A 27,004-nucleotide genomic window follows, 5' to 3' on the forward strand; every position below is an offset into this window, starting at 1 on the left:
AAAAAATTATGATGGATAGAAGAAACAGAAAAAGAAAATGGAGGCAAAGAGCATTTGGGGGAGATTTCAGGCTAGCTGTCATCCTTTGAGGAAAAGTTAAATGGTCAAATATGATTCTAACATTCTGTGTCTACCCAGTCCTAGGAAAAACTATTAGGTTTTCAAAAAGATATGGGGAAAACACTCCAATATAAGTCCGAAGATTATGTGCATTTTATGATAAGCATACTTGCCCCCCCCCCAAAAGTATAATTGTAACGGTAGAATTTCAGATGCTCTGACATCTGCACAGAAAAGGAATTTAAATCAGTAAACAACTATGGGACCTACCTGCGCTGTTCCTGATACTGGGAATACAGAGCTGAGTAATTCCTGGTCCCTGAATCCAGGCAGTATGTTAAAGCACACCAACCAACCAACAAACCAGCAAACAATCAAAAACTATAATAAACTACTAATAATATGAACAAATTATCATCAGGGCATAGAGAAACAAGTGCTTAGCTCTTCAGCCTAGAGGAAGCAGAAATGCAGAATAATAAACAGCCTCTCAAAAAGTGGCACTTAAGCTGGCATTTGACAGTTGAATAGTTGTCTCCAGGTAGGCCTGGGGAAGAGGTTCTCTGTAAATTCTAGATACTCTTTGAAGTACTTAATGTCATATCAAACACTTTTAAAATGTGACCATATCAGACACTAAAGTGTACTTTATAATTTATACATAATCATATGAGTTGGATTGTATTTGAAGATGCTGTAAGGCCACACTTTGTAGACAACAAATGAAATGTTTATTAATTCAATTTTGTGATTATTTTTTCTTATATTTAGTATAATATATTTTTCCCCTTGACATTTTCTTAGACTCTTGGGAAACGCATAGTCTCCAAGCACTGTTCCTGTGGCGCCTAATGGAAAATGATGCCTAAGGAGAAGGCATACAAGCCACAGGATTCAGTTTGAACAGAGGCTCTGGAAAGATGTCTATTTGAGTCGGAAAGCCTCTCCAATAGTAAGATCACTGATTAACCCTTTATACATGAACTCATTTCCACACTTGGAGAAGCCATTCTCTCTACCCTGTGGTCAGATGTCATCAGCAAAGTGCATCAGTAAGGGTTCACTCTGAGAATTTATTTTCCTATTGACTCTGTGATTGTGGAGGAGCCCCTTGGCCTCCTGAGCCTTTTTTCCCCATTCATCAAATAAAGATAGTACTATAGCACTATAAATGTAACGTATTTGAAGTTTCATATGGAAGACTTTCTAGAGATGTGAGGCATTATAGCAGAGGCACAATAACCAACCCAGTGCTTTTTATCTAGCACTCTTCTTCGACCTTAGAAATGGCAAAAGTTCTTAAAATATTTTCTTCACTAGAAAAACAATATGTAATAAGATGATGAAAAGGACTCTTCTTTAAGAAAGCATTGAAACAGAGCTTTTCTAAAACAGAAAACACTTGGAAAATGTTGATTTTTGTGAACTGTCATATGCAGAATCATGCCTGACTGATGTATGGATGCTCTTGCCTTTGAACACTTTTTTTTTTCCCCAGCAAGGTCTCCTTTTATTCATTGGGGTGGGTTTTTGAAATGCGGTGCAATTTACAGTCGAAGGGGTCAGGAAAGCAAGCCTGCGGTGCAGAAAAGCGCAAGAGGCTTGTATAACTTCCCCGCCTGATGGGCACCCTCATCTCACCTGTGGCCACACCTGCTGGCCTGGAAGGGGCCAAGTGGACCTTAGAATGAGATCTGGGTACCTGCTCCGTCGGAAGCTCACGACCACGTCCTTCTGCCCTCCTTATGTACAACGGTGCGCAAAAATATCTGAAAATATCTTCACACAGGGTCACAAAATAGGCTCTGCTTGGCATCGTTTGGCCTAAGAAGCGTTCTAGCCACGCAGGAAGGGTCATGCAGCTTCCGTCCTTCCAAACGCCGGGGCATCACCAGCTGCCTCTGCACCTGCCAGCCCGGCCTTCTCACGGCGTCTCCTCCGCTGCCTTCCTCAGGAGTCCAGACGCCAGCGAGCTGAGCTGGGTACCTCGAAGCCACGCATATCCGGGCTCTTCAGCGCACTTTCTCCACTCAGAGCACAGCTGGGCTTGGCAGCGGAAGGAGACTGGCGTCAGAGGCTGCAAGCGGCGTCAAGAGGCTGCAAGCGGCGTCAGAGGCTGCAAGCGGCGTCAAGAGGCTGCAAGCGGCGTCAGAGGCTGCAAGCAGCGAAGAGCGCCAGGGAGAGGCGTGAGCCCCTGGCCTCGAGGCGGAGGTGGAGCCGGAAGTAGCCCGCGCCCCGCGTCCGCCCTGCCAGCCAAGATGGCGGCCAGCGGCATAAAGAGGTGGAAGTGTTCCTGGTCGCAGCAGAGCGTCTGCTCCTTTGTGCGAGGCCCTGGGGCCTTCAAACCGTCTGTGAGGGGCTGGGCCACTTCTCCGCCGCAAACACCGTGTGGCAGAGCTCCAGTAGCTGGTGGTGGACGAGGAGAACCACCTTTCTGAACAGCTCTCGGGCACTGGGCCCAGTGGGCCGGTGCAGCCTGCGGAAACCGCAAGCTCTCTCCCTTCGCTCCGTCCCGGCAGAGCCGTAGAAGGGCCGGTCTCTTGGCGCGTCCAAGGCCTGGATGCCGGTTGAGAGGAGCGGGCCACCCCTTGAAGTCACCTGCGCGTACTGGGGTGGCCTGAGGCTCTTGGCCTCCAGTACCATGGAAAAGGCAGGGCTGCCGGAGCAGTCGCTCTTCCTCATGGACGCAGGGACCCTCGTGTCTTCAAAGCCTGACGCCCATGGTCCTAGGAGCCTGAGCCGTAGCCGGTTGCCCACGCACGTCCCTCTTCTCCTCCAGGTCCCCTCTGGCTGCGACGAGTCCCTAGCACCGCACCGGCTCCTCCACCTGCGTCCGGACACCAGTTAAGTATCCAAAGCGGTAAGTTATTGCGATACATTGAGCTAATGCAGCAGCCTTCATAGTTGAAGCTGAGGCATTGGGTTGGTGCTCTTTGCTTAAAGGGTGATGGCCCTAGGGTTGAGGTGTTTCCCGTGGGGAAAGATGGCCGATGTTGTTAACGTGGCAGATTAGTGAATATTTAAAAACATGCTAAGAACAAATTTTAAAAATGCATATGCTAAATATTTTATGGAAGAAGTCCACAATTGAAGTTGCGTGTCTAATTTACACAGATTTAACCAGCAACTTGTGCTACTACTCTTACATAACTCCATTCTAATAATTCTACAGAGATTGGAGAACAATTTCTTTTAAATTTCCAGTTATGTTGTTATTGTTGCTGTTATTAGGTATTATTGATTGATTGACTGCTTGATTGATTGTTAAGGGTCTATACTTATGTGCTTCAAAGACCAAAGAGCATTTGAAAGATAAACAGTGAGAAGCCCTCTCCCGTCTCTGTCCCCCATTTGCCAGGTCTGCACCCCTCTCTCCAATGTCCCCAGCCCCCCCACTCCACCCCCTCCTTCCACACACACACACAAGTAGGCACCATTATTAATGCTGACCTTAAACACCTTGGTTAAATAATTAGGATTTAAACATTTAGTCACTTGTAGGAGAAAACTAGTGGACATTTTTGTCAGTTGAGAGAATATAATTATAGAAGAAAAGTTCTCGAGAAGCGAGGAAGGAAAGGGATGTAGGGAACAAGCAGAAGGACCATGTCTCCATTAGAATCTATTTCCTTTAACAAATTCTTCCCTGAGAAGGAGCTATTGCAGTTAGCCTTGTGTGTGCCTGCAGCTGTAGTTTTTGTTTTTTCAAGGAAAATCCAAAAACACTGAAAATTGATGGGATTGGGTTATGCCTTGCGAAATTCATGATACAAAATTTTCTCACAGGATGTAATGTCAGAATTCTCTCACCACCTTTTTCTTTTGTAGATGAGGGAAAAGGAGCTCATAGATATCTATGAGACTTTTGTTCGTTTCCTTCTAATCAGTGGATATTTTGAAACAGTTGTATGATAAGTTTGGTCACCTCTATAAACTAGGAATAATCAACATAATTTAAATATTCTGCATTGGCAAGTATAAAAATGTATTTGTGTAGTGTAGTTAACTGTTATGTATCAAGACAGATTCAATATTAATAAGTCAAGGTAAATATTTTTAGGTTTCTTTGGGATAAAGTACATATAAATTGCAACATTCTTCAGTTATCAGAAAGACCTATTTAAATTTTTTTATTGACTGAGCTATTCTTCGTTTCAAAACCAGTGGGTTTTTTGTTTTTGTTGTTGAAGTGTAGTTGATTTACAATGTTGTGTTAGTTTCTGGTGTACAGTGAAGTGATTCAGATATATATAGATATGTATCTGAATATATATATGTATTCTTTTTCATCTTCTTTTCCATTATGGTTTATTACAGGATATTGAATATAGTTCCTTGTGGTATACAGTAGGACACTGTTGTTTATCTATTTTATATATAGTAGTTTGTATTTGCTAATCTCATACTCCTAATTTATCCCTCCCCCACCCCCTTTTCCCTTTGGTAACCATAAATTTGTTTTCTGAGTCTGTTTCTGTTTCAAGAATAAGTTCATTTTTGAGAATAAGTTCATTTGTGTCATATTTTAGATTCCACATGTAAGTGATATCATATGGTATTTGTTTTTCTCTTTCTGACTTACTTCACTTAGTATGATAATCTCTAGATCCATCCATGTTGCTGCAAATGGCATTATTTCATTCTTTTTTATGGCCGAGTAGTATTCCATTGTGTATATATACCAAATCTTCTTTATGCATTCATCTGCTGATGGACATTTAGGTTGCTTCCATGTCTTGCCTATTGTAAATAGTGCTGCTATGAACATTGGGGTGAATGTATCTTTTCAAATTAGTTTTTTTAATCTTTTGCGGATATATGCCCAGAAGTGGGATTGCAGGATCATATGGTAGCTCTAATTTTAGTTTTTTAAGGAACCTCTCTACTGTTTTCCATAGTGGCTGCACCAAGTTACATTCCCACCAACAGTGTAGGAGGATCCCCTTTTCTCCACACCCTCTCCAGCATTTCAAACCAGTGTTTCTTTTTTTAATTGTTATTTATTTATTGAGATGTATAATGACATGAACCAGATGGATACACAGAAATAATTAACTTTCATCAAATTTTGGCACATGTGAATGAGGAGATATGCCTTGAAATTTGAGAAGGCAGAAACTTTATGAAATATCACTTCAAAGTTTGCATCATAAAAGAGGAAATAGATTCAAAAAATAAACGTATTCTTACAGAGCCATTATGTCCCACAAGTGAAAATTATATATGTGTTGGAACATAAATATCCAAGGTCTATTACGTATAAGGTCATTTCACTCTTTTAGAGACCTCCCCTAGAGGAAATGCAAGAGGTCAGATTCAGAGCACCATGTTTTGTTACGTACACCTTATTTTATTTTGTTGAAGTATAGTCGGTATAGTTGATTTACAGTGTTAATTGCTGCTGTGCAGCAGAGTGACTTAGTTGTACATACATACATTTTTCTTCATATTCTTTTCCATTATGGTTTATCACAGGATGTTGAATATAGTTCCCTGTGGTATAAAGTAGGACCTTGTTGTTTCATGCATTTTATATATACTAGTTTGCATCTGCTAATCCCAAATTTCCAATCCATCCCTCTCTTACCCCCTCCCCCTTGGCAACCACTAGTCTATTCTCTATGTCCCTGATTCTGTTTCTGTTTCATAGATAGGTTCATTTGTGTCATATTTTAGATTCCACATATAAGTGATATCATATGGTATTTGTCTTTCTCTTTCTGACTGACTTCACATAGTATGATAATCTCTAGATCCATCCATGTTGCTGCAAATGGCACTATTTCATTCTTTTTTATGGCTGAGTAGTATTTCATTGTATATGTGTATATACCACATCTTCTTTATCCATTCATCTGTTGATGGACATTTAGGTTGTTTCCCTGTCTTGGCTATTGTGAATGGTACTGCTGTGAACATAGGGGTGCATGTATCTTTTTGAACTGCAGTTTTGTCTGTATATATGCCCAGGAGTGGGATTGCTGGATCATATGGTAATTCTATTTTTAGTTTTCTCAGGAATGTCCATACTGTTTTCTACAGTAGCTGTACCAGCTACATTCCTACTAGCAGTGCAGGAATGTTCCCTTTCCTCCACACCCACTTCAGCATTTCAAATCAGTGATTCTTATTCCAGCCAGAACGCATTTATTGTTCGTGTCTGACCCAGCTCCTACTGTGGAGCCTAGCACGTAGTAGGTGCCAAATGAACATTTGTTGATTGGCAGACTAATAATATTTTACAAAATTATTATTAGTTATTTTTCATTTGATATTGAGTATTGTCCAGTACTTTAAGATGGTTTATTAATATATAAAGCTAGCATTTTTTTACTGTATGGAAAAAATGCAGATTGGAAAATGTTATGAAAGCTGATTTTTCAGTTTTATATTCTATTAAATACATACTACAATTAGAAAATTACAAAAATAAACAATTAATAGCATTGCCAGAATGATTTTATCCCACAGAGCACTGCATGTTTCTTAGTTTGAGATTTTTCATACAAAAGAAAAGTGGAGAATGGATGAATCATAGTCAAACTGCAATACATTTCCCCAAACCTACCTTGTGCTAACTCTCAATAAAACTTCCTCTTCATGTTATCACATCCAGTCTTTACCACCCACAAATGCTCTGCCAAGTTACTGATAGAACTCCCTATCCTGTCTTCATGGCCGTCCAGTGCCTACTCTGTCTTCAGTATCCAGGTGAGGTCCTCCCTCCTCCTGGAAGCCTTCCCTGCAACACTCAGCCTGCAGTGAACTCTTTCCTCTGAACTCGTATAGGAGCAATAACACTCGTCACACACTTAACATTCTTTGTATTTTTACATTATTGGCTAAATTTCCTGTGTATATGTTTGACCATTCTAGTTAGGCTGATTTTAAGGGTAGATACAACCACAGAGGTATGACAATTCGGTCCTGTTGTAAGAAAGTAGAAACTGAAGCCCACCAGGAGGCATTAAGCAAATGGCCCAAGTTCATAGCTTTACTGCATACCTAGACAGTACAGGTTTTGCATACCTTTGTGTCCACATCAATGCTAAGCATGGTGCCTCGTGTATAATACATTTTGAGTTTTTTGTTGTTGTTTTGTTGTAAACTTGATGTAGAACATCCATCCCACTACAGATTTTAAGAATATTTGCTCAGGGATTTGGTAGAGAGATGTTTGTGTGAATGTTCTTTCATATGGTGAACAAATACTTGTTTTTTTTCAAGGCTGTTTGACAACAGTCTGTTCACATATTTGACAGTCTCACCACAACAGACTCCTCTGGCTAAACAAGTTCTGTGTTGATACAGACAGAAAAGGGGTGGGGTGGGGGGGGAAGCTTAGAAAATTGAGTTAATTTACAATTTGTAAAGAAAGATAAAGGTGTATTGTTTTTACCCCATGCCTACCCTCTCAACCCCACTCAGGAAAAAGCTGGATATATGTGTGTGTGTGTGTATATGTGTGTATATACATACACACATATATATATATATATTCAAAACTGACATGGATCAGCGCCTACAAAAGAACCTGGAAGTATATGGGAAGCAGGGAGGAGGAGGAGGGGGTCCTGGCAAAGAAGAGTTCATTGTTGTACAATGAGGTCATTTATTTGAATCTGTATCCAAAAAGGTGTTGCCTTTTAAATATTCACGAGATGTTCTGTCATTATGAGCCCAAAGGGGAGACCTTTATCAGATGCTGGGTGAGAACCAGGACTTCTGCCCTTCACCTTCCATTGGTTGTGAGTCCTTTTGGTAACATATAACCAAGGAGAGTATTGTGTCCTAAGCGCTTGAAAACAAATCACCCCAATTCCCTGTTTTCACTACGTTTAGTCAAAGTCAAACTTCATTAAGTCTGCACACCTTGCAGTTTCCCTCTTGAGGCGGTATTTTTCCCTACCATGAGTCCTTACCCTGAAATCTTTGGCAGAAGTTGCATAGTAGAGTCAGAAACTCAAGCAGTTAGTGAGGTTGGCCTTACGTCCCTTAGCTACCCATGAAAGGCTTGAGGCATCTGCCATCACCTAGGGGTAGGGAGTGGGGAGTTGCTCACAGAGGAGATGGCGTAAGTTTGACAAAATATTGTTAAAATTCCTTAAAGTTGTTAGTGGGAAGCAAGACTGACTATGTGGCCAGGTTGTCCTCCACTGGCCTCACCTGGGTCCTCTGTCCCATTGCTCACTCATCATCATACATCTCTCACACCACCTGGCCTCAAGGTGTTACCTCTCAGCCTCACAGTGTTTTTCTCTCCTTTTATGTGGATAGTGGTTAGAGACATCTCACTGAGGTTTCCTGTATCTTTTCCCACTGTGCACAAGAAAGAGTTGGGATGGCCTTACTGCTAGTAGAATATCTCCTTTAAAGACCAGGAAATCATGGGGAAGACCTTTCTGGATACTGATTCTTTCTTCTGCACTCAGCCCCCACAGCAGCCCTGGTTTCCAGGATGTGTTTTGATTTCTTGAATCTATTTAATTATGACTGACTGTCCTTCTTTCTTAGAACAAAGTTCGTAAGTCTTTGAGCTGTTCCTGCTCTTTGGGTTACACAGTAATAGTAATGAAAATAACGATGGTAATTAACACTTACTGAGGACTTTCTAGGTGCTAGATAACATGTATTAACTCATTAACCCCTGTATTAGGGTTCTCCAGGTATATATCTTCTATTGGTTTTGTTTCATATTATGAGGAATTTGATCATGCAATTATGCTCGCTAAGAAGTCCCCATGATTTGCTGTCTGCAAGCTAGAGACCCAGACCCAGTGTGAAGACCTGAGAAATAGGGGCACTGATGGTATAAATCCCAGTTCAAGGCCAGAAGAAGAAATGTGATGTCCCAGCTAGAGTAGTGAGGCAGTGGAAGATGAATTCCCCCATCCTCCTCCTTTTGTTCTATTCAGGCCCTCAGTGGGTTGGATGATGCCCACCCCTGTTGGGGAGGACCATCTACTTTACTGAGTCTGCCAATCCAAATGCTAATCTCATCCCGAGATATCCTCACAGCATACCCAGAAATAATGTTTAATCTTGGCACCCTGTGGCAAATCAAGTTGACACATAAACCATCACAATCCCTATAGATCTCTGAGGTAGATACATTATTTCCTCTTCACAGTTAATGGTTTTGCAGGCCAGAGTGGTTGAACAACTGGCCCAAAGTCATAGCTTATAAATGGTGGAGGCAGAATTCATACTCAGTCTGGCTCTAGAACTTGTGTTCTGAACTGTGAGGCTTAGTTGCCTCTCGAGATGTGTGTTCCATTATAATACTGACAATGATAAATGGCAATGTAGATACCCATCAATAGGACATGTGCTTTGAGCTGTTTTTCAGTGAGTTTAATGGTTGCACTGAGCTAAATCCTTTACAAAGCTGGTTCCTCTGAATAGGAGCATACTCATGGAGGTGGCTACCTGGAGCTGGAAGAGTGGTCTGTAGCTGTGGAGCATTTGGGATTTTGTTGTTGTTGTTATTGCTGTTAAATCTCTCTCAGGCCATTATTTATTAATAGCCTCTTTAGGATGTTTGAATGTTTATAGAGTATTGTTGCAGTCTGAGTCTGCTTCAAAGTATAATTGAAGGTTCAGATGATTTCCTTCCTTCTCAACTTTGTCATAATGAAGAGTATCCACTCTTTACCTGCAAATAGAAAACCTGAAATTTAATTGTTATTTATTACGGGAAAGGAGAACATAAAAGCGCAAATCTGTTTTTTTTCCTTTTCCCTTTGAAATCCATCTCCTTTCTTTACTGTGGAGACAAAAGATTAGAGAACTCTTTTTTTCATGTGCCATACTTCCTGTCCTTAATATTTCATAAATTTGAAATGTCCTGAATTTTTATGGCTCAGTAGTTAAGTGTTTTTCTGTTTATTTTTCTGAGAGCATTTAGAAGAAGGAAATATTTTAACTCTCCATTTGTTATGTTGTAACAGTTCCTAGCATTCCAATTTATTCATTAGAACCTCTTGTTAGTGTGAAGCTGGAAGCCTTATTATTTTAGGGACATTTTTAAGCTTTCTTATTTTTCTCTCCTGGCACCTTCTAAAACTTCCAGAGCTAACTTTAACATTGCATTCCTGAAATTCAGTGAAAGTCATTTAGGACTTCCTTATCCCCACTAGAAGCCAATTTAGTGACCAGATGTACGTTTTCATTCCCATTACCTAATTTATTTGTAATCGTCAGGGAAAAAGATAATGTGAATAAGAAAATTTCCTGGGAATTCTCTGGTGGGCCAGTGGTTAGGACTCTGTACCTCCACTGCGGGAGCATGGGTTCCATCCCTGGTCGGGGAACTAAGATTCTGCAAGCTGTGTGGTGTGGCCAAAAAAAAATTTCCAGAAATTATTAATTTACTAATTTTAAATATTTAAAAATTTAAAAAGTATAAAAGTGTATATGGTTGACAAACATTTCCTTGCTTTCAAAAGGATCTGTGAAGCATAAGCGAACCACTTTTGGTTTCTTGGTTTCAGTAGAGATATATTATGGAGTGCTGAAGTAATATAACAGCTATGATCTCATTTATAAGGCTTCTCCCTCTCATCTTAAATTCAACAAAACTTAGTCAACAAACATTTAATGCAAACCTATAATATTTAACCCTATTCTCAGTTGCTAAGAGTGCAGAAATGAATAAGACCACCTATGTAAACAGCACTCAGATCAAAATAAAATGTCACCAGCCCTCCAGAAACCTCCCTCATAGTTTCTCATGATTCTCCCAATCATTACTCCTCCCTTCTCGAAGGTTAACTACTCTTTTTATGTCTCACACCATATGTGTTATTGTACTTTTGAAAAATGAATAGTAAGTATTCTCTTGTGTCTTGCTTTTTGTTCAGCACTGATTTTGTGAAACTCATTCATTTTGTTGCATTTTACTACAGTTTTCATTATTGTCAAGTATTGGCTCTATGGGTATTCTGAAAATTATCCATTCTACTGTTCATGGACAGTTTGGTCTGTTTCTAGTTTGGACAGTTTGGAGTTGTATGAATAATGTTGCTATGAACATTCTTGGACATGCCTCTGGGTAAACAATGCATATATATGCATTTTTGCTAGGTATGTACCTAAGAATGGAAACATGCATGAGGCTATATGAATGCTTACCTTTAATACAAACTGCCAATGAATTTTCCAAAGTTTCTGTATCAATTTATTATTCCACCAGCGTGATTCTTTTGTTCCAGATCTTTTCCAACATTTGGAATTGTCATTTTTAAATTGCAGTCATTCTATTGTGTACCTCACATGGTTTTTACTTGCATATTCCTCCTGTTTAATCACGTCAAGACCTTTTCTTATAATTTTTGGTCATTTAGTTAAACTCTTGTGAAATTCTTAATCAGATTTCTTGCTAATTTTTCTATTGGGTTGTCAAACTTGTCAGTTTGTAAAAATTATTTGAATATTCTTCATTACAAACTCATTGTTGGATATACCTGTTGCATATACTTTCTCCACTCTTACGCTCTTAGTAATCTTTTGATGAACAAAAATCTCTAGTTTTAATGTGGTCCTCTTTATTTTTTATGGCTAGTGAGTTTTGCCTCTAATTTAAGAAATATATTTGTACTCTGATGTCATGAAGATTTTCGATGATGTTACCTTCTAGATCCTTGATTGTTTTAACTTTTACATTTAGTTCTCAAACCCACCATTCTATTTTTTTGTGAGCTGGGTTAGGTAGGAGCTAAGTTTCATTTGTATTTTCCATTGGCCTGTACATTTATTGACAAAACCATCTTCTTCCCACAGCACTGCAGTGTTACTTTTATCATCAGTTACTAAATTGTGGCTTCATGTAACAGCCATTGATAAACCTCAGAAAAATACAATTAAGCCAAAAAAATGAAGTTGCAGAATAACATAAAGACTGAATTCATTTAAACATAGTAAAACTTGCTATGAACACATTATAAATAGTAACATTTGGGGGGGCCACAGCTTTAATGAAGCTATTAAGTGAAGGTAGTAATAACACTTGGGAAAGGGGTTAACTCTTAGCAAGGAGGGGAAAGGCTAGTATAAGGGGCTCAGAGGCGACTTGAAAGGCATTTGTAAGTGTTCATTTCATTATGATTATTTTCATATATTACAAATACTTAATATTTTTGTATCTATTCAGCTTTTAAGAAAAATTTAAATGGTGATTGGCAAATTACCCAAGGGCAACCAAACAGTTTTAGTTTTCAGCTTGTCCCTCTTTAACACCTCTTCATTATCTACCCTTTAGGATTCTCCTTAGTTTCTTGTAGCTTAGCCACTTACTTAAGAAGGTGTTTGTTGTACTTTGTCCAGTATTTCTGAGTTTTCTGTTGGGAGGCTTTCCAGGATATGTATTTTTCCGCATTGCAGGAAACTAAAGCCCTCCCATGTACTCTTTCTACATTGAATTCAATTCTTTACTGAATGCATTCAGTACAATTGACAACTCCCTATATCTTAGTATATTTTCCTTCCTTTGCATCTATGAAACCACAGTCTTTGAATTTTCTTACTATCTCACTGGACTCCTTTTCTCAGCCTTATTCTCCAGCTCCTTCTCTTGTGCAGATGCCTAAATCTGGGTGTCCTAGGGTTCAGGACTGGGCCCTTTTCTATCTATATAACCTTTATCAGTCCCATAGCTTTAACTCAACAGTAGCTCCCAGATGTATATCTCCAGTGCTGGGGTCTCATTTTAGGACAAGATTTCTATATTCAGTTGTTTATTTGACATGTCCATTTGGATGTCTAATAGACACCTCAACTTAGAATTTCAGAAATAGTTCTTTATTTTTCACCTCTCTCCTCAAGCCAGTTGGTATCAGTGGAGATTGAATTCAGCTGCAAATAAAAGAAACTATCAATAAAATGACTTTAAAATATAATTTTTTTCTCTTTTTCATATGAGAGGGCTGAAGGTCTTCATTCAAAGCTGTTATGAAGCCTCCTTGGTCATCACACTGTCTTGGCAGGTGCCCCCATCTTTCAAATCATTTCAGTATCCATAGTGGTCTTGGGACACCGCCATCATGTTCAGGTTTCAGGAGGAAGATGGGAAAGATAAAAGAGTGAAAAGGGAACATCACTTAGCTTGAAATAAACTTTCCAGAAATCTCACATGTTATTTCCAATTATGTTTTGTTGGCCAGAACCCAGCCAATGGGCACACACCTAACTGCAAGGAAAAGAAGGCAAAAATAGTTTTAGCTGGACCCATTTCCATCTTTAATATAAACTCTGAATGTTGTTACCAAAGAAGGAGGAGAGAAGTGGAACTGTGTGGTAGGTAGAGGGATCTTCCACACTATTTCTTCTTCCGTTCTTGCCATCTAAGTAAACAGAACTATTGTCTACGTAGTGATTCAGATAAAAATCCTAGGGTCATTCTTGATTCCTCCCCACATCTAATCTATCAGCCAGTCTTCTTAGTTTTGTTTCCAAAGTACATCTTGAACCTATCACCTTCTCTCCCTTTCCTCTGCTACCCCTTTAGTATAAGCCGTTATCATCTCCTGGGTAGATGTATTATTGCAGTGAACTCCCTATCAGGTCTCTTTTCTTCCAGTTTTCATCACCCATTCTCTTTACAGCAACCAGTGTGCCAGTGTGGTTTGCTTTGGTTTTGCCTTTGTTTTTTTGCTTTTTCTTCAATAAAGCCACATCGGCTTCCTACATAAGAGTTTTCAGTGGCTTCCTATGTACATAAAGACTCAGCTTCTTAACAGTGGCCTGCATGAGCACCTGCATGTACCATCTCACCCTTTGCTTACCTTTTCCAGCAACAAAAGCTTCATGCATATCAAGTTCTTGCCATTTCAGAACTTTTGTGCCACAGCATGCTCCTTCCAGCAGTTTTGAATTTTGTTTGTTGTCTGTCGCTGGAACATAGGCTCTGTAAAGTCAGGAGGAGCTTGTCAGAACTTTTCAGCCATGTTACCCACACCTGGAGCAAGACCTACCTAAGTCCTGGTGGTGGTCAATATTGTTGAATGAACAACTGTGTCTTATTTGTGAGGCTATATGAAAATTTTATTTCTTATTATGGCTTATACTATATTCTAGATGATCTGAATATTCCACAACAAACATGAATTCCTTTTGAATGTTAAAACGGTTTATTTTAGTGACATTAAATAATTTACAGTGTATAATTTCTAATGTATAATTATTAAGTCTGAAGTTAACTAATTATTAGTTAAACTTACTGATATTTTAGAGCAGCACTTATAATATGTAAGATGTGGGCTAGGAACATCAGGTAATGAACAAATCAGGCACTCGTAACCTCAAGAAGCTTACAATTCAGAAATGGAAACTAAGAAATAAGCAATTTATATTCTAAACCACACTTCAGCAAGTACTAACAAAGATACATAAATCAGGTGTGAGTTATTACTATATATTGCCCCACCCCCAACTGGTGCAGGTAGCATACCTGTACTGTATAAACATGGCCTCTCATGCAGCTGTTATATAGACAAATTCAAGTTGTTGCTTGTTCTTACAGCAAAATGTTTCTTCCATACTGATTCACATTTTTATTACTTATTCCAAAAGCAAAACAAAAAGAACAAGAAACAAAACAAATAATAAAAAGTACCACTCCCTGAAGCAAGTTTCTGAGTGTACTTGACATTGCTTTGCAGGTATTAGGAAAGTTTTTTTTCAGGACTTGGCCTACCTTAGAGTTGCTACTTAGCTTACTTCAGAAAAACTGAGCAGTGTACTCTGAGTGTGCTGATTAATCTGCTTTTTTATTGGATAACAGCCTCAGGGAAAGGCACCATTAGAAAATCAAAGCAGAAAAACTTTAACGCCTCCAAAGAGCTCTAGAGATAAGGTATAAGTGAATTAAAAAAGGAAATATTAATAACCTTAGTTTATCTTAAAGAATAAATGCCTCATGACATTAAGAGATGTTCAGTAAGCTGTTTGTAAGAACTAAGACTAATATAGCAAGCATTGTAAAATATAGTAATGTTATGGTGCTGTTTAAAGTTCAGTTTGATGATTCCTTTATCTTTTATTTTCCTAATTCTTGAGGTATTCATAGTTATAGTTTTATTAATATGAGGCATCCTCAGAATTCTAAATATAAACGACTTAATAATTATTATTACTATTACAGATACCATTTATTGTGCAGTGTACTCTGCAAAGATTGAGAAATTTAATATGTTATTTTTCCTATATTCTTTTAAAGCCTAAACATGGCTGGGTTCATCTTAAATATTTAATACATATTTGTTTATTTTACTATAATGTTGAGAAAACACTGTATTGGGAATTATAAATAAAATATTACTCTTAACTCTGTCACTTGCTAAATGGAATACCTTGGCTGGTTTTTCATAGGCTACATAATTGCTAAGGTTTCCCCAAGCTGTAAATCCTATAGTTTTTCTTTCCTTCTCTCCTAGCTTCCCTTTCTCTCTTTCTTGTTCTATCTCATTCTTTCTCTCTGTCTTTCTGTATCTTCCTTTCTTTTTCCCTTCCTTCCTTCCTTTTTGGGTCAATGAATACACTTTCCCAGTTTTAGGTGTAGTCATCAACAAGCGTTTGTTGAATGCCTACTGATAAAATACCAGCTGTTGTTCCACTTACTGGAATTCTGCAGTTAAGATAAGAACAGTCAATGAACAACCGAGTCTTTGCATTCTCATGGAGTTCAGAGTTTGTCTTCCTCAAGGGAAGACTCTCCCTGATTCATTCATATGTTCTTCCATGGTGTATAGAAGAGAGCATTTACTCTGTTGATGCTTTAAGGGAAAAGCTAATGAATGTAGAACAGAAAGAAAGAGTGAAATGAACTTTTGACCCCTTCAGGTTTGAAAAGGCAATTCTGTCCTTGATGAAGTGTAATTAAGGAAACACTGGATGGCCTCAGAGAGTTTGAACCAAGGAGACAAAAACGTAGGTAATTAAAGGCATTTCTGTTCATGTGTTCATCTTCCATAGCAGTTTAATTTTCACAAACTATCCACCAGTGTCCCTAAAAACCCTTCACTACTCGGAATTTAGGCTTTTATGATTAGCTGACAGACATTTCAAGCTGTCACAAAAAAGGAACTCTTTCAGGCTGTAGTTCAATTTCAGTAACATCACCATTTATGTGCACTAGTTTCTGTAATTATTTTAATATCCTACATTTTGTCTTTATCCTTTTATGAAAACTATGAAAACTGGAAAACAACTCAGAGGGCAAGAAGTATGACTTATAAGCCTACTCTATTTTAAATAACATTGGAAAATGTTTGAAAAAATTATATTGTAACCAGATTCTCACTAGATTTAAGCAAGTATACTATGCATTTGACTGTCAAATTAAAACAAAAAACCAAATTTAAGAACGTGTATGGAATGTTGGAATTTCATCACTGATGATTAGGTCTAACAAAAAAAGATAGCTTTTCTATTCTTCAGACTCTAAGAGAAACTTCCTGTATTTGCCTAATATTTGACTGCTATACATGAGACTTCAACACATTATCAGAAATGCATTAAGTGTTAAAGTGTACCCACAAATGGGGGTGTCTGGTAGCCAGTTGGTGGTGGTTTTCCCACTCCTCACCAAAAGCATCCTTCCCCTTCATTTCTCCTTTTCTTTCTCTTTTCTTCTTTTATCACCTTTATTGTTCCTATGTGCATTTTCTGTGCTTCTGCGTTAGGCCTGTTAGTGACACTTAAAGGGACCTGCAAGCATTGCAGACCTCATGATAGAGCTAGAGAAGCTAGAATGGGTTGACTTATATGAATTTTAAATATTTGGAATTTTTGGCACCTGTGGACTTTTCCTCTTTTTTTAAAATAATGTTTCTGGGAGTTTGAGGAGACTTGTTAACCTTAGAAATGCTTGACTGGCACAGCATGGCTTAGTGGAAAACGTGTATGTGTACGAACACTGGATTAAAAGCTTGGCTCTATCATTAATTAGCTACATAACCCTGAACTAGTTACTTATATACTTAGAAAGTCAGTTTTTTCATTTATAAAATGTGTATTAAAATATTGATCACTTGATATTATTGTGAAGATTAGGTATAGACATATATAAAGCATGTGTATATAGTAGACATTCAATAAATGGTGTTATTGTCATGAGGATAAATTACAGTAATTATTTGTTCTAGTATATTGGAGTAAATTACTTTTATATTTAAAGCATGGATACAATTTAATGAAAGATACCACATTCACATTAAATTCACATTAAATGTCCACAATAAAATGGACAACCTGGAAGAAATGGACAAACTCTTAGAAAGGTACAATCTCCCAAGACTGAACCAGGATGAAATAGAAAATATGAACAGACCAATCACAAGTATTGAAATTGTGATTTAAAAACTCCCAACAAACTAAAGTCCAGGACCAGATGGCTTCACAGGCAAATTCTATCAAACATTTAGAGAAGAGTTAACACCTATACTTCTGAAACTATTCCCAAAAAATCTGCAGAGGGAGGAACATTCCCAAATTCATTCTATGAGGCTACCATCATTCTGGTACCAAAGCCAAACAAAGATACCACAAAAAAAAATTACAGGCTGAGATTACTGATGAATATAGACGAAAAAATCCTCAACAAGATACCAGCAAACCTAATCTAACAATGCATTGAAAGGATAATACACCAGGAACACATAGGATTTTTCCCATGGACACAAGGATTTTTCAATATCCACAAATCAGTGTGATACACCACATCAACAAACTGAAGAATAAAAACCATATGATTGTATCAACAGATGCAGAAAAAAGGCTTTTGACAAAATTCCACGGCCATTTATGATAAAAACTCCCCAGAAAGTGGGCATAGAGGGAACATACCTCAACATAATAAGGGCCATATATGATAAACCTACAGCTAACATCATACTCAATAGTGAAAAGCTGAAAGCGTTTCCTCTAACATCAGGAAAAAGACAAGGATGTCCACTCTCACCATTATTCAACACAGTTTTGGAAGTCCTATCTATGGCAGTCAGAGAAGAAAAAGAATTACAAGGAATCAAAATTGGAAAAGAAGTAAAACTGTCAACTGTTTGCAGATGACATGACATTATACATAAAAAATCCTAAAGATGCTACCAGAAAACTACTAGAGCTCATCAATGAATTTGGTAAATTTGCAGGATACAAAATTAATACATGGAAATCTGTTGCATTTTTGTACATTAACAATGAAAGATCAGAAAGAGAAATTAAAGAAACAATCTCCTTTACCATTGCATCAAAAAGAATAAAATATCTAGGAATAAACCTACCTACCCTAAGGAGGTAAAAGACCTATACATTGAAAACTATAAGATACTAATGAAAGAAATCAAAGATGACAGAAACAGATGGAAAGATATAGCATGTTTGATTAGAAGAATCAATATTGTCAAAATAACTATACTTTCAAGGCAATCTACAGGTTCAATGCAATCCCTATCAAATTACCAATGGAATTTTTCACAGAACTGGAACAAAAAATATTAAAATTTGTATGGAGAAACAAAAAGACCCCAAATAGCCAAAGCGATCTTGAGAAAGAAAAATGGAGCTAGAGGAATCAGGCTCCCTGACTTCAGACTATACTACAAAGCTACATTCATCAAAATAGTATGGTACTGTCACAGAAACAGAAATAGAGATCAATGGAACAGGATAGAAAACCCAGAAATAAACCCAAGCACCTGTAGTCAATTAATTTATGACAAATGAGGCAACACTGTACAATGGAGAAAAGACAGTCTCTGCAATAAATGGTGCTGGGAAAACTGGACAGCTACATGTAAAAGAATGAAATTAGAACATTCTTTAACACCATACACAAAAATAAACTCAAAGAGGGTTAAAGACCTAACTGTAAGACCTGACACTCTAAAAATCTTATAGGAGGGCTTCCCTAGTGGCACAGTGGTTGAGAGTCCACCTGCCGATGCAGGGGACGCGGGTTCGTGCCCCGGTCCGGGAGGATCCCACGTGCCGCGGAGCGGCTGGGCCCATGAGCCGTGGCTGCTGGGCCTGCGCGTCTGGAGCCTGTGCTCCGCAGCGGGAGAGGCCACAACAGTGAGAGGCCCACGTACCGCAAAAAAAAAGTAGTGCTGGGAAAACTGGACAGGTACATGTAAAAGTATGAGATTAGATCACTCCCTAACACCATACACAAAAATAAGCTCAAAATGAATTAAAGACCTAAATGTAAGGTCAGAAACTATCAAACTCTTAGAGGAAAACATAGGCAGAACACTCTATGACATAAATCACAGCAAGATCCTTTTTGACCCACCTCCTAGAGAAATGGAAATAAAAACAAAAATAAACAAATGGGGCCTAATGAAACTTCAAAGCTTTTGCACAGCAAAGGAAACCATAAACAAGACCAAAAGACAACCCTCAGAATGGGAGAAAATATTTGCAAAGGAAGCAACTGACAAAGGATTAATTTCCAAAATTTAGAAGCAGCTCATGTAGCTCAATAACAAAAAACAACCCAATCCAAAAATGGGCAGAAGATCTAAATAGACATTTCTCCAAAGAAGATACACAGACTGCCAACAAACACATGAAAGAATGCTCAACATCATTAATCATTAAGAGAAGTGCAAATCAAAACTACAATGAGATATCATCTCACACCAGTCAGAATGGCCATCATCAAAAAATCTAGAAACAATAAATGCTGGAGAGGGTGTGGAGAAAAGGGAACACTCCTGCACTGCTGGTGGGAATGTGAATTGGTACAGCCACTATGGAGAACAGTATGGAGGTTCCTTAAAAATCTAAAAATAGAACTACCATATGACCCAGCAATCCCACTACTGGGCATATACCCTGAGAAAACCATAATTCAAAAAGAGTCATGTCCCAGAATGTTCATTGCAGCTCTATTTACGATAGCCCGGAGATGGAGACAACCTAAGTGCCCATCATCGGATGAATGGATAAAGAAGATGTGGCACATATATACAATGGAATATTACTCAGCCATAAAAAGAAACGAAATTGAGCTAATTGTAATGAGGTGGATAGACCTAGAGTCTGGCATACAGAGTGAAGTATGTCACAAAGCGAAAGACAAATACCGCATGCTAACACATATATATGGAATTTAAGAAAGAAACATGTCCTGAAGAACCTAGGGGTAAGACAGGAATAAAGACACAGACCTACTGGAGAACGGAGTTGAGGATATGGGGAGGGGGAAGGGTGAGCTGTGACAAAGCGCGAGAGAGGCATGGATATATACACACTACCAAACGTAAGGTAGATAGCTAGTGGGAATCAGCCGCATAGCACAGGGATATCAGCTCGGTGCTTTGTGACCGCCTGGAGGGGTGGGATAGGGAGGATGGGAGGGAGGGAGACGCAAGAGTGAAGAGATATGGGAACATATGTATATGTATAACTGATTCACTTTGTTATAAAGCAGAAAGTAACACAGCATTGTAAAGCAATTATACCCCAATAAAGATGTTAAAAAAAAATCCAGGCCGAAGATTGTAAGTGCCTGAAATATGAAATTTTTAAATTGGAGAACAAAATAGAGGTAGAATGGAAACAAGAAGAAATAAAATATATGAGGTCGGAAACACAAAAACTTCTCAAACTAGGGCCTCATCGAATGGTACTGGTGTTAATAAAAATAGTGAAGTCAGAAGGAGCAGTTTAGGGGTGAGGAAAGGGAGATAAGTACAGTGTGAGGTGTACTGATGTTGAGATATCAACAGAATAACCAGGTAGAACTGTAGATCTTGGGAGAATTATGGTAAAAAGATGATCTAAACGTATTTTCCTATGTGGTGAACAAGAGTTTCATAGTTAGAGCCAGTGTAGTTTTTTCTTCATTGTGAAAATCACAGTAATGGTGACGGTGAGACAAGAAATAAGCGGGGGTATTGATATCCAACTTAAAGAAATAAGCGGGGGTATTGATATCCAACTTAAAAAGTTAAGCAAATAGTTAACATTAAGCTACGAAATTCTTAACACTAGAGGTAGAAGGATTTGTGAATACCTTTAACTTAAAACATCTGTATTCTCACATAGAGAAACAATAGACATTTGGGGTATCCTTAAAACAAGGCCAGCTCAAAATTGGCACTCAATAAATATTTCTTGAATAAATGCATATCCATGATTTTTTAAGGTCTATTTGTTGATGGAAGGGGAGAAAACAGAATTTCATGGCCCCCTATTTTCTTTTTTTTTAATTGTGGTAAAATATACATAATATAAAAGTTACCACTTTATCTTAAATGTACAATTCAGTGGCATTAATTATGGTCACTGTGTTGTGCAATCATCACTATTTCCATAACATTTTCATCACCCAAAACAAACTCTGTACTGACCACTTAACTCCCCATTTTCTCCTCTGCATCCCCTGGTCACCTCTAATCTACCTCCATTTCTATAGGATTTACCTATTCTGGACATTTCATATCAATGGAATCATACACCAAATAATTTTTTTTAAATAGTGTTAGGAACACTTAACATGACTATCTTCTTAACAGATTTCAAGTGTACAGTACATTATTGTTGACCATAGGAACAATGTTTTACAGCAGATTTCTATAGCTTATTCATCTTATTACTTAACTGAAACTTTACTCCTGTTGGTTAATATCTCCCCATTTCTCCATTCCCCGAGCCCCTGGTAACCACCATTCTAGTCTTTGGTTTTATGAGTTGGACTGTTTCAGAGAATCATGCAATACTTGTCTTTATGTGTCACATTGCCTACTATTTTCTAAGGAGAGGTAATATGGAAGAAAATGTGGGGGAGAGAACATTTTAGTTACACTTAAGCTGAGGAGACTTATATAAGCACTTAATATATTTTATCTCCAGTTGCTTTAGAGTTTACAACATGCCACCAGATTGTCATTTTTACAACCTCTCTGTGAGGTTGGGCAGGAATTACTATGTGCATATCAAAGATGAAGTGATGCTCCGAGGTACTGGGCAGCTTGCTCGGAACATATGTTACAATTAGGTCTTTTGGTTGAAACTAGAAACAGAAGAAACAGAAGAAAGGAACACACATACACATCACTATCAGCTATTTAGAGGTATTAGTAAATACTTCTTCAAAAGTATGTGGAGTTTAACATTTCTGTCTTCAAGCAAGACACAGTTTTCATGTAAACCTTTAAAATATTGCTACATAAAAAAGTATAAATTTACCCAATCAGTTGTTAATTGTACTGTAATAACATTTGTGTTATTGAGTTGGGAGTATAACCAGAAGTTATCTACACCTGAAAATACTAAAATTGTAGTTGATGATGAAGCGAGCTAGACTTTACTAACATTTCAAAAATATAAATAAATGTCTTCCCAGATCTTATTTTTATGAAGTCCTCCAAATAATGAAAAAAATTATTAGTAGATTGTCACAGAGCAAAAAATCATAAAATAATGGATGCCTTTTGAAATATTACATCATTTTCAAATGGTTGATTAACCTTTGAGGAGAAATTGGACTTGCATATATTTTTCTCACAAAATGTGAAGGAAAAGTCTTGGTGGATGTTTTAAAACACCAAAAGGACATGATTGGTCATGGTACCCATATAGTTGAAATTTTAAAACTACTGTGTTTTAAAATGTTTACAGTTGTTGGGACTTCCCTGGTGGTCCAGTGGCTAAGGCTCCACACTCCCAATTCAGGGAGGCCAGGTTTTTGAGGGAACTATATCCCACATGCTGCAACTTAAGAGTTTGCATGCCACAGCTAAAGTTCCCGCATGCCGCAACTAAAGATCCCACTTGCCACAACTAAAGATTCTGCATGCCGCAACTAAAGATCCCACACATGGCAACGAAGATCCCATGTGTTGCAACTAAGACCTGGCACAGCCAAAATAAATAAATACATATTTTTAAATGTTTACACTTGTAAATTGTGATAAAATATTCATTGTAATAGAAAAAAGTAAAATGGTGTGGGATAGTACATTAAATTATCTAGTTAATCTCATCTTTGGGAAGCCTGATAATCGAGGTCATTAAGTTCCATATCAACCATTTGGCGTGTTTTGACCCTGAATTCTCTGATTAAAAAAAAATGTTTGGGATGATGCAGCATCAGCATGTTTACTCTAAAATTTAAGAGTATTTTATACATAGAAAGAAAATGGTAAAGTGTAAAGCAAAGATTAAAATTTTTGCTTACAAATAACTGATTCCCCTGCTTTGCTTAATTTCTGAAGATAGTAGTGTGGTGTCCTGCAAAATAAATGAAAAATCTCAGCCAGAACTCTCGGGATAGGGTTTCCTTGGTGGTGCAGTGGTTAAGAATCCGCCTGCCAGTGCAGGGGATATGGATTCGAGCCCTGGGCCGGGAAGATCCCACATGCCGTGGAGCAACTAAGCCTGTGCGCCACAACTACTGAGCCTGTGCTCTAGAGCCCACGAGCCACAGCTACTGAGCCTACATGCCACAACTACTGAAGCCCGTGCACCTAGAGCCCGTGCTCCACAACAGGAGAGGCCACCACAATGAGAGGCCCACACACCGCAACGAAGAGTAGCCCCCCCTCACTGCAACTAGAGAAAGTCCACATGCAGCAACGAAGACCCAACACAGCCAAAAATAAAATAAAATAAACAAAACAACAACAAAAAACTCTCCTGATAATTTTGTCAGGATTCCATGTAACATACTGAAGGATGCATTTAAGACAAAGGTTTATACTCAATGCAGCTTAAAAATGACAGTCAACAAGAAAATAATTTTTGAAAAAGGCTAATTAGTTTTGAGTCAGTTCTATCTGAATATGTGCATATATGTTATATGTATATTTGTAAAATGATAGAATGTTTAAAGAGACATTCTCATTTCCCACTGGTTTATTCTGTGACCCTTAAAACAAATTCCCATGTTTTGTTTTGTTTGTTTTTCGGCACCCACAATTAACAACTACATCCATTTGAATTAATTTCCCAAACATCAGTGAAACAATACCCAGTAATTGGGACAGAAGTATAGGAGTGGTAAGGATGGGGATGATGTGTAAAGAAAGCAAGGCTAATTAATAATTTCCAGTCTTACTACTTCTCATCTAGTGTTTTCTTCTGTCTCATCAACATGGGGACTTGGGTGTAGTAGATTTTGATAGACTAGAGAACTTGAAAGCAAGTTCCAATAAAGGAGATACTCCGTCAAATTTACTGATATGATCTTAGTACCTAGGATGTAACTTGGCACACAGTAGGAACTTATTAGTCACTTGTTCATTAGCTGTTTTTTTGAGTGATTTGTATTTGCCATGCATTTTTCAAGGAAGTGAAAATATATCATTAAGCAAAACATGTAAGATTCCTTGTCCTTTGGAATCTATATTTCAGTAGGGGGTGAGAAAATACAAGCATAATTAATAAAGCATTTAGAATACTAAAAGGTGATACGCTATGTAAAATTAACGAGGCTGAGTAAGAATTTGGAACATAGAAATGATGGAACAGTTGAGATTTTAAATGGAGTGCATAAGGTAGGGCTCAATGAGGTGATATATGAGCAAAGACTTGAATAAATGTGGATATGAGACACATGAATATCTGGGAGAAGACTATTCCAGGCAGAGGTAACTGCAAGTGAAAAGGTCCTGAGGTGGTAACACGACTAGTGTTATGAAGGAACATTAAGAGGCCAGCGTAGCATACAATCTGATTTATGTTTTGAACACATCACTCTGGTTGCTGTGCTGAGAGTAGATGGGGGCAAGGATAGAAGCAGGGAGGCCTGTGACAAGACTATGGAAATTAACCAGGTAAGAAATGATAGTGGTTTAGATCAGACTGTGAAAGCAGTGAGAAGTATGCCTATCTACCCATTCATTTTACAAATCATAATTGATGGTGTTTTGTGTCAGGCATTCTTTTTGTTTTGGCCATGCTGTGCAGCTTGTGGGATCTCAGTTCTTGGACCAGTGATGTAACCTGGGCCACAAAAGCCCGGAATCCTAACCACTAGGCTACCAAGGAACTCTCCACTTCTGAACACTTTAAATATTCACATGCCTTTATTTGCTTAAGTAATGTGGTAGCTGGATAATGGTCCCCCAAAGATGTCTATATCCCAGTCCCTAGACCTGTGAATATGTTACTTTATATGGTAAAAGAGACTTTGCAGATGTGATTAATTTAATCATGTGGGGATGAGTAAATTCCACTGGATTATTCTGGAGGGTATGGTGTAATCACAGGGGTCTTTAAAAGAGGGTGTCAGAGGGTCAGAGTCAGTGGTAAAAAGATGTGAAGATGGAAACAAAAGGTTGGAGTGACGTGAGGAAAAAGCCAAGAACCACTGAATGTAGAAACCTCCACAAGCTGAAAAATGCAAGGAAAAACAATCTCCCAGAAGAAATACAGCCCTACCAACATCTTGATTTTTCACATTTAGACCCATTTTGGATTTCTGACCTCCACAACTGTAAGATAATAAATTTGTTTTGTTTTCAGACACTAAGTTTGTGGTCATTTCTTACAGCAGCAATAAGAAACTAATAGGGAACATAAGATGTCCAAATAAATATATAACAATCACATGACTCTACTATAATTTATTTAACCATTCCTATATTGTTCAAATTTTAGATTGTTGCCAGTTTTTTCTTGTTATAAATAATGCTGAAGAGAATATCCTTATGGATAAATCTTGGAATGCACTTCTGATAATTTTCATAGGTTTGGATATGGAATGACTGCTGTAGTGATTACTGTCTCTGTACTTTAAAATATAAAAATCAGAGACTGCGTTCACACACCAAGATTTACTTCATTAACACCAGTGTTTTATGTAATAAAATAAATAAAATACAATTGGTAGAGGTTAAGTACCCTTTAATCTCCTTTGCCATCCTGCTTCCCCAGCCCTGTCTCTTCCAAGACAAAGACTGACAAATAGGGAATGACTCACGAACATGTGAACCCTCATTGCACTTTAGCTGTGTTAATCTTCTCTGTGCTGTTCCAATTTTAGTATACATATTGACCAAGCAAGCGCCAGAGTATACTTTTAACCTTAAAAAAAAATTTGAGACATAACCAAGGTTGTAAGTTATTCTTTGTTTATGTCAACAACAGACTAAAAAAATATGAATCTTCATAGAAAGGAAAAGTCAAATACAAGCATTAAGAGAAAGAATAACACATAACAATTTATTCAAAAGGAATAGAATACACAGTCTTCAAGTGCACATGGAACATTTTCCAGGGTAGATCATATATTAGGCAACAAAACAAGTCTTAACAAATTTAAGAATATTGAAATCACATCAGCCAGGAGATCTGACCAACATGGCAGAGTAGAAAGACCTTAAGCTCACTTCCTGTCACAAACACCAAAATCACAACTATCTTCAGAATAACCATCAATGAAAAAGACCGGAACCTACCATAGAAGACCTGCCACTAAAGACATAAAGAAGGAACCACAATGAGCCATGTAGGAGAGGCAGACTTCTGATATAGTCAAGTTCATACCCCTGGGGCAGGGGTGACCCACAAACTGGTGAATAATTATACTGCAGAATTTCTTCCATAGTAGTGAGAGTCTTGAGCCCCATGTCAGGCTCCCCAACCCCAGAGGTCCTGCACTGGAAAGACATGAACCCAGAGCATTTGGCTCTGAAGACCAGTGGGCTTCTTTCCAGAGCCCCACAAGACTGGGGAAATAGAGTCTTCTCTCTTAAAGAGCACACACAAAATCTCACATGCTGACACCCAAGAGCAAAAGCAGTAATTTGATAGTAACATGGGCCAGACCTGCCTGCTGATCTTGCAGTCTCCTGGAGAGATGGGGTTTGGTTGCAGCTCACCCTGGGGACTTAGATACTGGAGGCAGCCATTCTTGAGAGCTTCTACTCTGTGGATGCTGGTGCTGGCAGGTACCATTGTGGAATCCTCCCTTTAGTTCATTAGTACCAAGACCTGG

At 38.2% G+C, this 27,004-nt stretch overlaps 1 pseudogene; it reads right to left on the reverse strand.

Moving 5' to 3' along the window:
• Positions 1-1,984: 1,984 nt before the first annotated feature.
• On the reverse strand, positions 1,985-2,742 carry LOC132419003 (E3 ubiquitin-protein ligase MARCHF2 pseudogene; annotated as a pseudogene).
• Positions 2,743-27,004: the final 24,262 nt, after the last annotated feature.

Source organism: Delphinus delphis, chromosome 2 (genome assembly GCF_949987515.2).
Source record: "Delphinus delphis chromosome 2, mDelDel1.2, whole genome shotgun sequence".
NCBI lineage: Eukaryota > Metazoa > Chordata > Mammalia > Artiodactyla > Delphinidae > Delphinus > Delphinus delphis.